Source organism: Topomyia yanbarensis, chromosome 1 (genome assembly GCF_030247195.1).
Source record: "Topomyia yanbarensis strain Yona2022 chromosome 1, ASM3024719v1, whole genome shotgun sequence".
Taxonomy (NCBI): domain Eukaryota; kingdom Metazoa; phylum Arthropoda; class Insecta; order Diptera; family Culicidae; genus Topomyia; species Topomyia yanbarensis.
In genome coordinates, this window is record NC_080670.1 from 90,123,442 (window position 1) to 90,139,140 (window position 15,699).

General features: G+C 34.2%; 1 protein-coding gene across 2 annotated transcripts in view; it reads left to right on the forward strand.

The window, feature by feature from the left end:
- LOC131678035 (V-type proton ATPase 116 kDa subunit a 1-like) overlaps positions 1 to 15,699 on the forward strand; it is a 479,861-nt gene that overhangs the window by 410,669 nt on the left and 53,493 nt on the right. The gene's annotated exons all lie outside the window — the stretch shown is intronic.

A 15,699-nucleotide genomic window follows, 5' to 3' on the forward strand; every position in this document is an offset into this window, starting at 1 on the left:
AAAAAACGGTAAGTTTCTGAAATTATCGATTAATATAAATTTAAGAACTAACACTAGAGAATAAGAGATAGGACAAATCGTAGGAATTGCATACTAATCTAACTAATACTACTATTTACAATACTATTTACAACACGATGCTTGTCGTGCTTGATCCAATGTGGAAGAATCCACCTTGTAGTCACTACCTTCTACATAGCTGTTTTGGTGGAGTTGCGTCCACTACACAAAGGCTATGTTGGCGGCTACCATTGCTTCATTTGTATTCTCCGAAAGCACACTGAGAGTTGCATCATGCTTGCTCCTCTTTTCTTCGCTTGATCACGGCCGTTTGTCGAAATCATCGTAAGGGCTCGCTTTATGATTCATAGCATATAGCATATTACTTTGTACAGGTCATTGCCCCTGCTCATTCTAAGGCGTCGTGAACCGCAATACTGGTTTAACGAGTCAGCACAAACTTCTAATGATTTCTCAGCGCAGTTATCTTTCGAAGAAACAAACAAAGCTGCTAATAGCTGCCAGTAAAAAAATTTCCCCGTGGGTGTTTCTTCTCATCGTAATCTGTGGTTACTCTGAAGAGCTACATAGCTTGACTTTTCCACTTATCTGCTTAGATGAGAAGAATTGGGGATCATATTCTTCATCTTCTTTTGATCCTCACTCACTGCCTGACAGCGTTTCGCTCGATACCAGTAATGTAGTAAACGCGACTCAAATCGTGGTTCAACACCAAACCGATTTAACGATCTAAACAAATCAGCGACTCTCCCAGAAATATGGGAAAATTCCTCCGAAATATTTACGGCGAACGATAGTTTTGACTATTTTTGACATCGGACTTGAACAACGTCCTTAGAAAGTCTCTGTTTACCAGCAAGATCAAGTTCAAGGTTAGTTGCCTCCAACTGATCTCTGATCATAAGTTCATAATCAACTTCTTCAGAGTTCAAATGTTCAGAATAAGGAAATCTATCCATTTTGTACGTGGATATGAAGTAGTATTTATTTATATAATTTGTATTAGGTATAATGAAACGTAGTGAGTATATAGTAATGAATTGATAAAATGAATGTAAAAATATGGTAAAGAAGAGCAATAAACTTATTCTACAAAATATTTATGTATTTACAACTTAAACCAAATTAACCATTGAGAAAATCCAAACTAATCTAAGGGAAAAATGCCGAAGAAAGTTGTACTTTCCAACAAAAAACGTGCCAAATCTCGTTGGGCGCCAATTGTAACCCGGGACAGTTGAAGCCGGAGCCCAAATCAATATTTAGCGGATGGCTTCAGCGCCACTCCCGAAGGAGACCATTCGCCTTGTTCAGTTTGCCCAGCTATTGAGACCCCTCCTACGGGCGGGTACCATTTGTTTCTGAGTTCTGGCTCCAGAATGGTCCAACTGGACTCAGGTACCTTGATTACCAGTCTGAAAACACTCGCTAGAAATCAACAACAGTATGCAAAGAAGGCCTCAGACCGGTATAATTAATTAGCTCTAACGCTTTTTATCATCACGGGCAAAGATCTACTCAAACACAAGGTCCCCAATCGTGGCCGATTTAGGAAAGGTTGAGTCGAAGGAAAAAGGAGTCAACTCTGCTCGCTAAAAACGGAAACGACCGAAAATCGTGAAACTGCCTACACCAGAAAATACCAAAAAAAAGTTTACTGCAAAAAACTGTTTAATCACTTCAACTCATAATTCGCTTACAAAAAAATATTTATTTCACATTTCGGGTCTCGAACCCAGGCCTTCCAACTTGCTAACTAATTTCCTCGCAGCGCGCTAACCAACATGGTCACTGCCTATCCTGTCTCTCTCCCTTCCTAAAGCATATCAAAAATCTAACTACCTAACGTGGTGTTCATCCGAAAATGAGTGGCTCAACTTACGGTGCGTGCATATACAGTCGGCGTGTTTGCGTGTAATACAGCGATTTCATCGCTGACCTAGGATTTTCACGGGGTGGGAAAAATATAACCGCCGAACAAAAAAGCTGATAATCGGGTTTCGAACCCGGGCTTTTTGAGCTTGTCACGAAAACGCTGTCATTTAGCTCACTGAACCGGCAGTTGCGGTTTTAAACAAAATTGATCATGCGCATGTCAAAAAAAGGAAATGAGTACTCACACTACCATGGTTTTACGTGGGTCGCTCGCAGAATCCTGTCCGCTGGAGATGCTGATCCGGTTACCACAAACGATTTGCCCGGTCGTTTGCTGGCAGAGTCTGACCTGATGGAGGTCACTGCATTACATGTTTCCCACGTGGGTTGATCGATAGTCGGTGCCCAGCCACTGGACGTATGCTGGCAACGACGCTGCTCCCTAGCTAGCGCGAATTTGACGGTCGTCGCTCTTCCGGATGGTTCACCGGGAACTTTGTAGCTAGATGGTGGGGTCAGAAGCGGTTGATGACGGATGATGATCGGTGTGACGGGATGCTGCAGCTTCAAACCTGCACGAAAAACACGCATCCAACGACAAGTTGGAATTAGGGCACGCGTTGCACTGGCCACCATTTGCACCTTACCTTAATTCGGGAATACCGACTCTAAATCACTGCTTCGATATGCGGGAAGCCACTTAACTTGTACGAGTTAGAACTGGGAAGGGAAAACTAATTACTGGCAAAACTGATATAGAGAATCTCACGATTTTTATCTTTTACCTATAAAACCACACCGAGGCGCAAGAAAAAAAACTAAACCACTCCTGCCTCTTCCACGATCCAGAACAAAGTGAAAAATCAGATCTTTGGAGTCCTCAGTTTAAAGCATGAGTCATATCTTCGTGACCGGAACTACGCAATCGTTCACGAAATTACGCAAGTTTCCCCGAAGCCTTTTTACATTTCTTACAAAAGAAATGTATAGAATTCGCTCAAACTTTGAAAACTTTTTCCGAGGCCCGGAGGGCCGAGTCTCATATACCAATCGACTCAGCTTGACAAATTGAGACAATGTCTGTATGTGTGTGTGTGTGTATGTGTGTATGTATGTATGTACAAAATGTCATGTAATTATCTCAGCAATGGCTGAACCGATCTTAATGAAACTAGTTTCAAATGAAAGGCCTAACGTTGCCATTTGACACTATTATTTTTGATTTTCGATATGTTGCTTACTTTCTGATATGGACAATTTTGTCAAAACACAGCAGGTTTTTCGCAAATAATTTCCGAACAATATAATATTGTCCCACAAACAGCACATAAACAGAAAGCCTGTAAAAATACCTTTCTAACAAGCTACAGATTGTCAAAATCCGTGCACGAGCGGCGGAGATATTAAACATTTTGTATTTCTGGTCCTCGCTTACCAATTTCCACTTACTAAAAATGAGATTGTTTCATACAGAGTATTGCTTTACTGGTGTTTTGGGGGCAAAACTAAACCGATTTTGAATATCGGGGTATGAAAACACATCTACGTGATTCAAGGAATTCGATGTTGGGAACATTTTGTGAATTACCTTTATGATAAATTAACTATTTCTTAAAAATCAATATATAAGTTCACTTCAATGACAAAATAATGTGTTGATAAAGAAACAGTGAGTTCTAGTATTTATCCCTTGGATTAGGCATTGCGTTCAATCATAAGGTAAGTGTTGGATGGTATATCAATACACAGATCAACAAGTAATTCACCTAATAGTGAGATAAAAGATTTCTCATATAATTATACTCGTGGCGTCACCGAAAGTAAAGTAGTAAGTATGTTTGAAGCCCAAAAATCTAGCAAAAATTTAGCTCTTTTGTAAGATTTAGGTTATACTGGTTATGGCGCAAAAATTACTACTTACATTATTTATGACAAGAATATAAGAAATCAATATATCATAATAATATACCTATAAAAATAATGTCACTGCATTAACCAACATTTGAACATTTGCCATTCCTCACACGCCCCCCCGCCCATCTCTCTCTCTGTTTCTCTTCTATCGAATCTATCTAGCTATTTCTGTATCCATTTCTAAGTTGTGTGATAAGGTCTTCTGCCAATCTGAAATATTTATTAATTGTAATTGCGAAGGTTTGAGAAAACAAAACTATTTTTTGACTGCTGCTATATCAACTCAACTTTAATTCAATTGTATTCAAAGCCTTTATCTACACTATAATTAAGGAAATTCATGGCTATATCAGAAAAATATTTGGCTTAACTGGGTAATATGAAAGTTCGACATGAAAATTTTCAAAAGAGACATTCCACGTGCGATATTTAAACTATTCGTATCTCTACTGAATTTTGAATGAAACATATGCTCAAAGACTGAAAGCTGAAGCCAGCAGGATTGGACTTGCCATCAACGTTTCAAAGACAAAATACATGAGAGGAAGAGGTTCTAGAGACGACAATGTGAACCTCCCACCCGAGTGCGGATTGACGGTGACGAAATCGAGATGGTCGACGAATTCATATATTTGGGCTCTGATAACCGACGACAATGATAACAGCAGAGAAATTCAGAGACGGATCTTGGCGGGAAATCGTGCTTACTTTGGACTTCGGAGGACGCTCCGGTCGAACAAAATTCGCCGCCGCACGAAGTTGATTATCTACAAGACGCTGATTAGATCGGTGGTCCTCTGCGGCCACGAGACCTGGACTATGTTCGTTGAGGACCAAAGCGCCTTTGGAGTTTTCGAACGAAAGGTGTTGCGTACCATTTATGGTGGAGTTCAGATGGAAGACGGAACGTGGCACAGGCGAATAAACCATGAGTTGTATCAGCTGCACATTCGTTATATTTGTACGAACTTTCATGAGAAATAACGGATCAAAGACCAAAAATATCCACAAATTAGATTCATTTGATTCATTTGTTTCATTTGATTCATTTGATATATTTGATTCATTTGATTCATTTCATTCATTTCATTCATTTCATTCATTTCATTCATTTCATTCATTTCATTCATTTCATTCATTTCATTCATTTCATTCATTTCATTCATTTCATTCATTTCATTCATTTCATTCATTTCATTCATTTCATTCATTTCATTCATTTCATTCATTTCATTCATTTCATTCATTTCATTCATTTCATTCATTTCATTCATTTCATTCATTTCATTCATTTGATTCATTTGATTCATTTGATTCATTTGATTCATTTGATTCATTTGATTCATTTGATTTATTTGATTTATTTGATTTATTTGATTCATTTGATTCATTTGATTCATTTGATTCATTTGATTCATTTGATTCATTTGATTCATTTGATTCATTTGATTCATTTGATTCATTTGATTCATTTGATTCATTTGATTCATTTGATTCATTTGATTCATTTGATTCATTTGATTCATTTGATTCATTTGATTCATTTGATTCATTTGATTCATTTGATTCATTTGATTCATTTGATTCATTTGATTCATTTGATTCATTTGATTCATTTGATTCATTTGATTCATTTGATTCATTTGAATCATTTGATTCATTTGATTCATTTGATTCATTTGATTCATTTGATTCATTTGATTCATTTGATTCATTTGATTCATTTGATTCATTTGATTCATTTGATTCATTTGATTCATTTGATTCATTTGATTCATTTGATTCATTTGATTCATTTGATTCATTTGATTCATTTGATTCATTTGATTCATTTGATTCATTTGATTCATTTGATTCATTTGATTCATTTGATTCATTTGATTCATTTGATTCATTTGATTCATTTGATTCATTTGATTCATTTGATTCATTTGATTCATTTGATTCATTTGATTCATTTGATTCATTTGATTCATTTGATTCATTTGATTCATTTGATTCATTTGATTCATTTGATTCATTTGATGCATTTGATTCATTTGATTCATTTGATTCATTTGATTCATTTGATTCATTTGATTCATTTGATTCATTTGATTCATTTGATTCATTTGATTCATTTGATTCATTTGATTCATTTGATTCATTTGATTCATTTGATTCATTTGATTCATTTGATTCATTTGATTCATTTGATTCATTTGATTCATTTGATTCATTTGATTCATTTAATTCATTTGATTCATTTGATTCATTTGATTCATTTGATTCATTTGATTCATTTGATTCATTTGATTCATTTGATTCATTTGATTCATTTGATTCATTTGATTCATTTGATTCATTTGATTCATTTGATTCATTTGATTCATTTGATTCATTTGATTCATTTGATTCATTTGATTCATTTGATTCATTTGATTCATTTGATTCATTTGATTCATTTGATTCATTTGATTCATTTGATTCATTTGATTCATTTGATTCATTTGATTCATTTGATTCATTTGATTCATTTGATTCATTTGATTCATTTGATTCATTTGATTCATTTGATTCATTTGATTCATTTGATTCATTTGATTCATTTGATTCATTTGATTCATTTGATTCATTTGATTCATTTGATTCATTTGATTCATTTGATTCATTTGATTCATTTGATTCATTTGATTCATTTGATTCATTTGATTCATTTGATTCATTTGATTCATTTGATTCATTTGATTCATTTGATTCATTTGATTCATTTGATTCATTTGATTCATTTGATTCATTTGATTCATTTGATTCATTTGATTCATTTGATTCATTTGATTCATTTGATTCATTTGATTCATTTGATTCATTTGATTCATTTGATTCATTTGATTCATTTGATTCATTTGATTCATTTGATTCATTTGATTCATTTGATTCATTTGATTCATTTGATTCATTTGATTCATTTGATTCATTTGATTCACTTGATTCATTTAATTCATTTGATTCATTTGATTCATTTGATTCATTTGAATCATTTGATTCATTTAATTCATTTGATTCTTTTGATTCATTTTATTCATATCTTTAATTTTATGCATTTCATGTTCAGTCATTCGTTATATTTCATTCAATTTGTTAGTATGAGTCAATTTATTTTATTAATCTTATAACTATTTCTAAATATAATCTTAATTTTTATTTAATAACCTAATCTAATTTGATTCGTGTATTTTATAATTTTGATTTATATTAATTTTTCTACTTATTTTATGAATTTAAAAACCTATTATTTCATTTTTTGCTTTACTTTTTTATTTCGGTCGTTTTGTTGATTTCTATAATTTATTCAGTTTATTCGAGATTTTATTCGTGCAAGACTAGAAACTGTTTTCATCCCACCTCTAGTTGGGTGCCTACTTCTCGTGAGTTCTGCAAACTAATCCAATAGTGAAATGTGTAAGAAATGTCTCATCTCACTGCTAGGTGGATTAAATCGGTTTTTGTATACGGCTTCAATTTCTTTTGAATATCCCCAGACCTCGATCCTCTACCACTAAATCCCCGGTGCTGCCGAATGGCTTTCAAAACCCAGAGACAAATAGTTTCCCCTCCACTATAGCTTATTCTGCGGTTAAAGGTCGCAGAAAGGGTTATCTCAAAAGCGGGGCGACGCCTGCGTCGCGACCACCCGCCAAAAGTAACTCGGCTCCAACCACGGCTGGATCCGGTGGGTGCTCAACCACTCATCTGACAGTTCATTCGAAGGAACTCCAACCAACCACTCACTATCATTCACATTTCGGGAGAAATTACAGAAGCTTTTACCCATGCTGAGCGGACCAGTTATTCGAGGGGCCGCTCGATTTTATTTACATTCATATCGTAGTACTACTATATATATATATATATATATATATATATATATATATATATATATATATATATATATATATATATATATATATATATATATATATATATATATATATATATATATATATATATATATATATATATATATATATATATATATATATATATATATATATATATATATATATATATATATATATATATATATATATATATATATATATATATATATATATATATATATATATATATATATATATATATATATATATATATATATATATATATATATATATATATATATATATATATATATATATATATATATATATATATATATAAAGTAAAGTAAAGAAGATATCTAAAAGTGCCCAAGACATGAAATGTGCGCCTTTTTCACAGCTTTCGGATGATGTCTATTAAGACTTACTCAACGTATTGGTTTAATAGAAATATTGAAAAGTGTAAAACAAATAGGTTTTTTTTTAAACTTGGACATGATTTATTTTCTTTTTTTATTGTATAAAGTAGTAAAATCATTTTTATTGATGCCATAAAAGTTTCGGAGTGGGATATTAAATACTTACGGAGATATGAATTTTTCAATCGCGCATTGCGCGCGAAAAGCGTACCACCATGCACTTCGTTCGTACTCAGGCTGGACTGTATGAGATTTTACACATCACCGCGTTGTGTAAAATACACTTGCATTAACTTCATTATTTATTAGAAATATATAAAAATAAATAATAATAATTATTCAACGGATTGACTTGATTTTTTATGATGATACATAATATGTGTAGCCAGTCGATGAACCAGAGGTGGGAAAAAACCGGTTTAGTACCGGTGCGGTAAACCAAATTTTCACACGATTTTGTGTTTCCTTTACATCGTGTGCGGTCTTACCGCTGGTTGTGTTTCAACGAGACACGAAAACCAAACCGAGTTTCGTTTACACAGCACCGTGGTTTGGTTTTGATTTTCGTTTACCGGTGCACGAGTATGGAACGAAACACGAGAATACCGAAACCAAACTTCGGCTGTGTTGCGGTTGTGTATTCGGGTTGATGTTTATCGGCTATGCTAGTGCTGCCAGAATTTTTATTAGAAATTCTGTGCATATTTATTTTAGATATAATGTCAGGTATTTTTTCGGTAATTGAAAAATTGTTCTGAGACATCTTCCATGTACAACAAAAATGTTCCTCGTCATTTTGGAAGAAAATAAATGACTTACCTTAACTCAATATTACGGCATTTTCATGATGATTTATCATCAGGAACTTTGCAATATGGGTATGTTTGGTATGGGGAACTGCCCAAAAATCGAAAGTAAAAGGAAGTTTATTAGCCTTCGCTATTTTTATATGAGAGACTGAGAGCAAGAGTGGATTAAAATTTTGTTCAGAGCAAAAATGGGTTAAAATATTCCCTTAGATCCGAAATTGTATATTTATCAAAACTTCAGGCAAAAGCGGGTCAAATATCATTTAGCGCAAAAATTGTTCGACAAAATTTTCAGAGCAAGAATGGTATAGAATATTAACCCATTTTTGCGGTACGAAAATAATACATAGGTTCATAACAGGTGTTCAGAATATTTCTTATTCGGACTTGTGAACAGAAATCGTAAGATTTTGGATCCGTATAGGTCAGCAGACACCGAAAATTGACCATTACCTCCATTTTAAAATCCAAGATGGCGACTTCCGGTTACCACAAAATAGTGAAAACCACCATCAATATGGGTGTCATTTTAAAAGATATGGTCAGCAGACACCGAAAATTTACCATTAGCGCCATTTTGAAATCCAAGATGGCGACTTCCGGTTACCACAAAATAGTGAGAACCAGCATCAATATGGGTGTCATTTGAAAGGATATGGTCAGGACACCGAAAATTGACCATTACCGCCATTTTGAAATCCAAGATGGCGACTTCCGGTTACCACAAAATAGTGAAAACCACCATCAATATGGGTGTCATTTGAAAGGATATGGTCAGCAGACACCGAAAATTGACCATTAGCGCCATTTGGAATCCAAGATGGCGACTTCCGGTTACCACAAGATAGTGAGAACCATCATCAATATGGGTGTCATTTGAAAGGATATGGTCAGCAGGCACCGAAAATTGACCATTAGCGCCATTTGGAATCCAAGATGGCGACTTCCGGTTACCACAAGATAGTGAGAACCACTATCAATATGGGTGTCATTTGAAAGGATATGGTCAGGACACCGAAAATTGACCATTACCGCCATTTTGAAATCCAAGATGGCGACTTCCGGTTACCACAAAATAGTGAAAACCACCATCAATATGGGTGTCATTTGAAAGGATATGGTCAGCAGACACCGAAAATTGACCATTAGCGCCATTTGGAATCCAAGATGGCGACTTCCGGTTACCACAAGATAGTGAGAACCATCATCAATATGGGTGTCATTTGAAAGGATATGGTCAGCAGGCACCGAAAATTGACCATTAGCGCCATTTGGAATCCAAGATGGCGACTTCCGGTTACCACAAGATAGTGAGAACCACTATCAATATGGGTGTCATTTTAAAAGATATGGTCAGCAGACACCGAAAATTGACCATTAGCGCCATTTTGAAATCCAAGAGGGCGACTTCCGGTTAGAGGTGTGCGCCGATGCATTTTTAATCGGCGGCGGCGTAAGCGACATTTTTGGCCGGCGGCGGCGGCGTTGGCGGCGTCACGCCGTTGGACTCGGCGTAAGCGACATTTTTGGCGGCGCGCCGGCGTGACGAATATTGACGCTTATGTAACTAAAAGAAATTCTTGACAGTACAATTCCTTTCCCAAAATTTCGGTTTCTATTATAACAGACTACACATCACATACAAACAAACGTTACAGCTTAAAGAAAATCTAAAAAAATCATCGCCCACGATGTACTAGCGACATCTATTGAACACATTGCACAAAATGTAATTCTCGCAATCATATCAATTTTTTTTTCAACTGAAGCTCCAATAGTGCCCACCCTGCTTGCCAAATGCAAGATAATAAATGAAAGGTGGAACTATTTTTACAGTTGTAAAATTTGAAGAACGAAATAGAAAAATTGTCGATGTCGCATACTACGAATTCGCATGAAATAATGATTGCAATGAACAAATTTGAAGAATGTAGAGTAACGACTGTATTTCAATGACCCATAATAATTATTTATTGTTCTATATCTGGGAAATTAAGCAACGGTAAAACAGTTTTTATTTTGTTTGAGGAAATTAATCGTTGTTGTCGTTTCATTGTTTTTTGTTTCTATTTAGTCATCTTTACCGTAAGCCCGGGGACAATTGACAGCTCCCATATATTGAATTCATAAGCAAATTTTGAGGTGATTTGGTGATGTCATGGCGGCTCGAATGGAGCAAAATTTGAAAAAGGCGCATCCCATTTATTATTTTCCATATCTGTGGAAAATAATAAATTTAAGCATTTCTACCATTTCTTTTTGCTGCTAGAATTCTGATAAAAACACAAATTCTATTCAAAACGAATTGTTAGGCTTGGTGGTGATGTACTTTCATTGGCCAAAATGTTTTTCATTTACATTTCTCGAGATAAAAAGCACCAATGATTTAACGATTTCAAACTTCAGACAACAAGAAAACCAAAACATGTTTAGGAAGGAAGAGAGCCGGTTGTTAAAAACAACGACAAGATTTATGCAACTTTGCTGACGGTTTTCTTTATTCATATTTTGGAATAAGTTTTTTCTAAATGTTGTTCTAGCCGCATTGACGGCGTTCATAACACACGTAACGAAACACTCTTGAAACTTTTTCGTTTCGTTGTTCGTGGTACTCATACAGAGAAGGCATACTAGCGCCACCATCAAATCGGTGGTGCATATATGAAACAAGCACTATCTGTCAAGTTGTCCCTGGGTTGTTTACCGTAGCTCTTTTAGAATCCCGCAAATATCAGGTACCCTAACACGAGGCGTTATTATTGGCATTACTGCGCAGAAATGTCACTTTTAATGATCGTGTAAGGACACCTTTCAAGGTAGACACCTTACTTCATTTTCCAGGCTGGTGTTTACTTTTACTTCTTGTAAGTACAAAATCGCCACGATGATAAGGAATACGATTCCCTGGCACTACATTTTCTTACAACGTGCGATCTGCTTCTATCTTGAGTGCAAAGTATGCTCGACGTGCTGGAATCATACAGATCTACACCCTGACGAAACCTAAATATACAGTTACTATCAATCATTATCATTCCACGACTTGAAGTGTTAGCTCCTGTTAGGTTGAAACTGATCACTAAACAAGTCTGATTGAAAATGGTCTGAGCGTATCTCTAGTTTTCGTAGCACCTGCACCCCGCTGATTTCTCCAGCACTTCCGGAGACCAACAAATTCTAATCCATTGCATACATTCGATACACCGAATCAATTAAATTACTAACATCCTGTTATGTGCTTACTCACCGATCGGCATCGTGTTATAACTTAAAAATGGTTGTGAACAACTCCCACTTTGGGCACTTCGACAAGAATGAATTTCACATTTCCGGCCCATATTGTTTGTTTTGGTTTGCATGAGATTAAAAAGACCGTAACGTTTTCGGGTGGGTGCGGAAATTAACTAACGCATTTAGCTCTGTGTCGAAATCTCTTCTCTAACGCCACCGATTTGTAATCGAAATCGATCGTTTTTTCTACGAGTGATGAAAATACATCTCGTGTTTCGTCTTATTTGTCTGTGATACCGGGCTGGTGCAACTGACACTGAAAATCTTTCTTGAGTGGGGCTAGATCACACGATGAATAATTTATGAGACTAGAAATCTTACCCTTTGCATCGCCGCATCTGTGCACCAGCGTCGCGAAAAGTCAAGATCACTTTTCTCAACTATTCTTCGAGAAAAAAAAAATTAAAATAGGTCACGATTCAATCAAATATAAATAAACCTCGTATTGAAAATATTTTTTGTGTTTTCATAAAACTAGTTCACGCAAAAAAAGATGACATTATACTAAAATGTTTAGTAGGTGGTTGTGTCTGAATATGTTTAATATTTTTGTGATTTTAATTCATAACTCGATGAAACATTGATTTGTTTTAATTTTATTGACTAAAACAGTCAAGAATTTAACGACGTGCAACGATTTTCGTAAATTCTCGTCGTGTTATCGTGATATTTTAGTCTTGAGCCTACCGTTGGATTTTTACACAGAGTCATGCATCTTATAGTTTTCAAAGGAATAACAGGGTTACAGGTCCTAATAATGTCTTTGTATCTAATGCTCGTGCCTGTGAGACTGATTGCTAGCAGTTGTACACATTAGCTCACATAGAAATTTCAAAACCAAAAAGCAGAGCGAATAATCCATGAATAATAGTCTGAGTTCCTTGTAATTGTTTACGTAAGTATAATAAGATTATGTGGAAAATTAATTACTTCATGAATTACATCATGAACAGTTTCACGAGCTCGACTGGTGAATCGTGTGTAGCATATTAGGAATTAAGAATCGGTTAAAAAATCAATGAATAATACACTGCGTTCCAGTGAAATTGATTACGTGCAAAGATTAGGATCAGGCACATAATCGTAAACTTCAGGCACATATATCTTGAAAGTGGAAGTTTTTTTTAATTTGTGGACCATTTCACGCACACGAATAGTTAATTGAAACTTATATGCTCACAATCATAACCAGTTGACGAAGCAAGAATGGATCTTTGAATTATATAACGAGTGTCGTGTAATGGTTTTCGAGAAAATATCAAGATTATTTTAATTTTGTAATCCAATTGACGACCACTAATACCAAATAATGACCAAGATGTGATAAATCATGAATCAGTTAACGTCGTATATTCGGTCCATAGACTATGTTCCTAGATTTGTGGATAAAATTATAAGTCAACAATTTTGGAGTTCGCGAATTTTCGGCGCGGGAAAAATGCAACGGCGGCGCGCCGCCGGTCTACTGTTCGGCGTCGGCGTACGTTAAAAATTACCGGCGGCGGCGGCGTGGCGCAGCGGCGCACAGGTCTACTTCCGGTTACCACAAAATAGTGAGAACCACCATCAATATGGGTGTCATTTGAAAGGATATGGTCAGCAGACACCGAAAATTGACCATTGGCGCCATTTGGAATCCAAGATGGCGACTTCCGGTTACCACAAAATAGTGAGAACCACCATCAATTTGGGTGTCATTTTAAAAGATATGGTCAGCAGAACCAGAACTTCCTCATTTATTGGGAAGGTTTAAAAAATGTGAGCCTGAGCTGTACGCCTTGGCTCAGGTGGCATTGGCCGTTCCATGTACGCAAGTGTCAGTGGAGCGTTCTTTTAGTTCGCTGTCCCTAATCTTAACAGACAGAAGATTAAAGCTGAACGATAAAAATTTGTCGAACATTTTATTTGTAAAACTTAACAGAGACCTTTTTGAACGGAAATAGACATGTTTCATTAATTTTTAATAACATGTGGAACTGCATAAATATAACAAAACATGTAACTTAAAATAAATAAAGATTTCTTTTTACATCGATCACCTTAGATTTAATCATCCATCTTCGGGATTCCTTTGAAAGTTTGAAAGTACCTTGGAATTTCAAATATTGCATATTTTTAGGTTTAATTGTTTTCATTGATCTCAATGATTTGATTGGTTTGATTTGATTTGAGATTTGATTGATTTGATTGATTTGATTGATTTGATTGATTTGATTGATTTGATTGATTTGATTGATTTGATTGATTTGATTGATTTGATTGATTTGATTGATTTGATTGATTTGATTGATTTGATTGATTTGATTGATTTGATTGATTTGATTGATTTGATTGATTTGATTGATTTGATTGATTTGATTGATTTGATTGATTTGATTGATTTGATTGATTTGATTGATTTGATTGATTTGATTGATTTGATTGATTTGATTGATTTGATTGATTTGATTGATTTGATTGATTTGATTGATTTGATTGATTTGATTGATTTGATTGATTTGATTGATTTGATTGATTTGATTGATTTGATTGATTTGATTGATTTGATTGATTTGATTGATTTGATTGATTTGATTGATTTGATTGATTTGATTGATTTGATTGATTTGATTGATTTGATTGATTTGATTGATTTGATTGATTTGATTGATTTGATTGATTTGATTGATTTGATTGATTTGATTGATTTGATTGATTTGATTGATTTGATTGATTTGATTGATTGATTTGATTGATTTGATTGATTTGATTGATTTGATTGATTTGATTGATTTGATTGATTTGATTGATTTGATTGATTTGATTGATTTGATTGATTTGATTGATTTGATTGATTTGATTGATTTGATTGATTTGATTGATTTGATTGATTTGATTGATTTGATTGATCTGATTGATTTGATTGATTTGATTGATCTGATTGATTTGATTGATTTGATTGATCTGATTGATTTGATTGATTTGATTGATTTGATTGATTTGATTGATTTGATTGATTTGATTGATTTGATTGATTTGATTGATTTGATTGATTTGATTGATTTGATTGATTTGATTGATTTGATTGATTTGATTGATTTGATTGATTTGATTGATTTGATTGATTTGATTGATTTGATTGATTTGATTGATTTGATTGATTTGATTGATTTGATTGATTTGATTGATTTGATTGATTTGATTGATTTGATTGATTTGATTGATTTGATTGATTTGATTGATTTGATTGATTTGATTGATTTGATTGATTTGATTGATTTGATTGATTTGATTGATTTGATTGATTTGATTGATTTGATTGATTTGATTGATTTGATTGATTTGATTGATTTGATTGATTTGATTGATTTGATTGATTTGATTGATTTGATTGATTTGATTGATTTGATTGATTTGATTGATTTGATTGATTTGATTGATTTGATTGATTTGATTGATTTGATTGATTTGATTGATTTGATTGATTTGATTGATTTGATTGATTTGATTGATTTGATTGATTTGATTGAT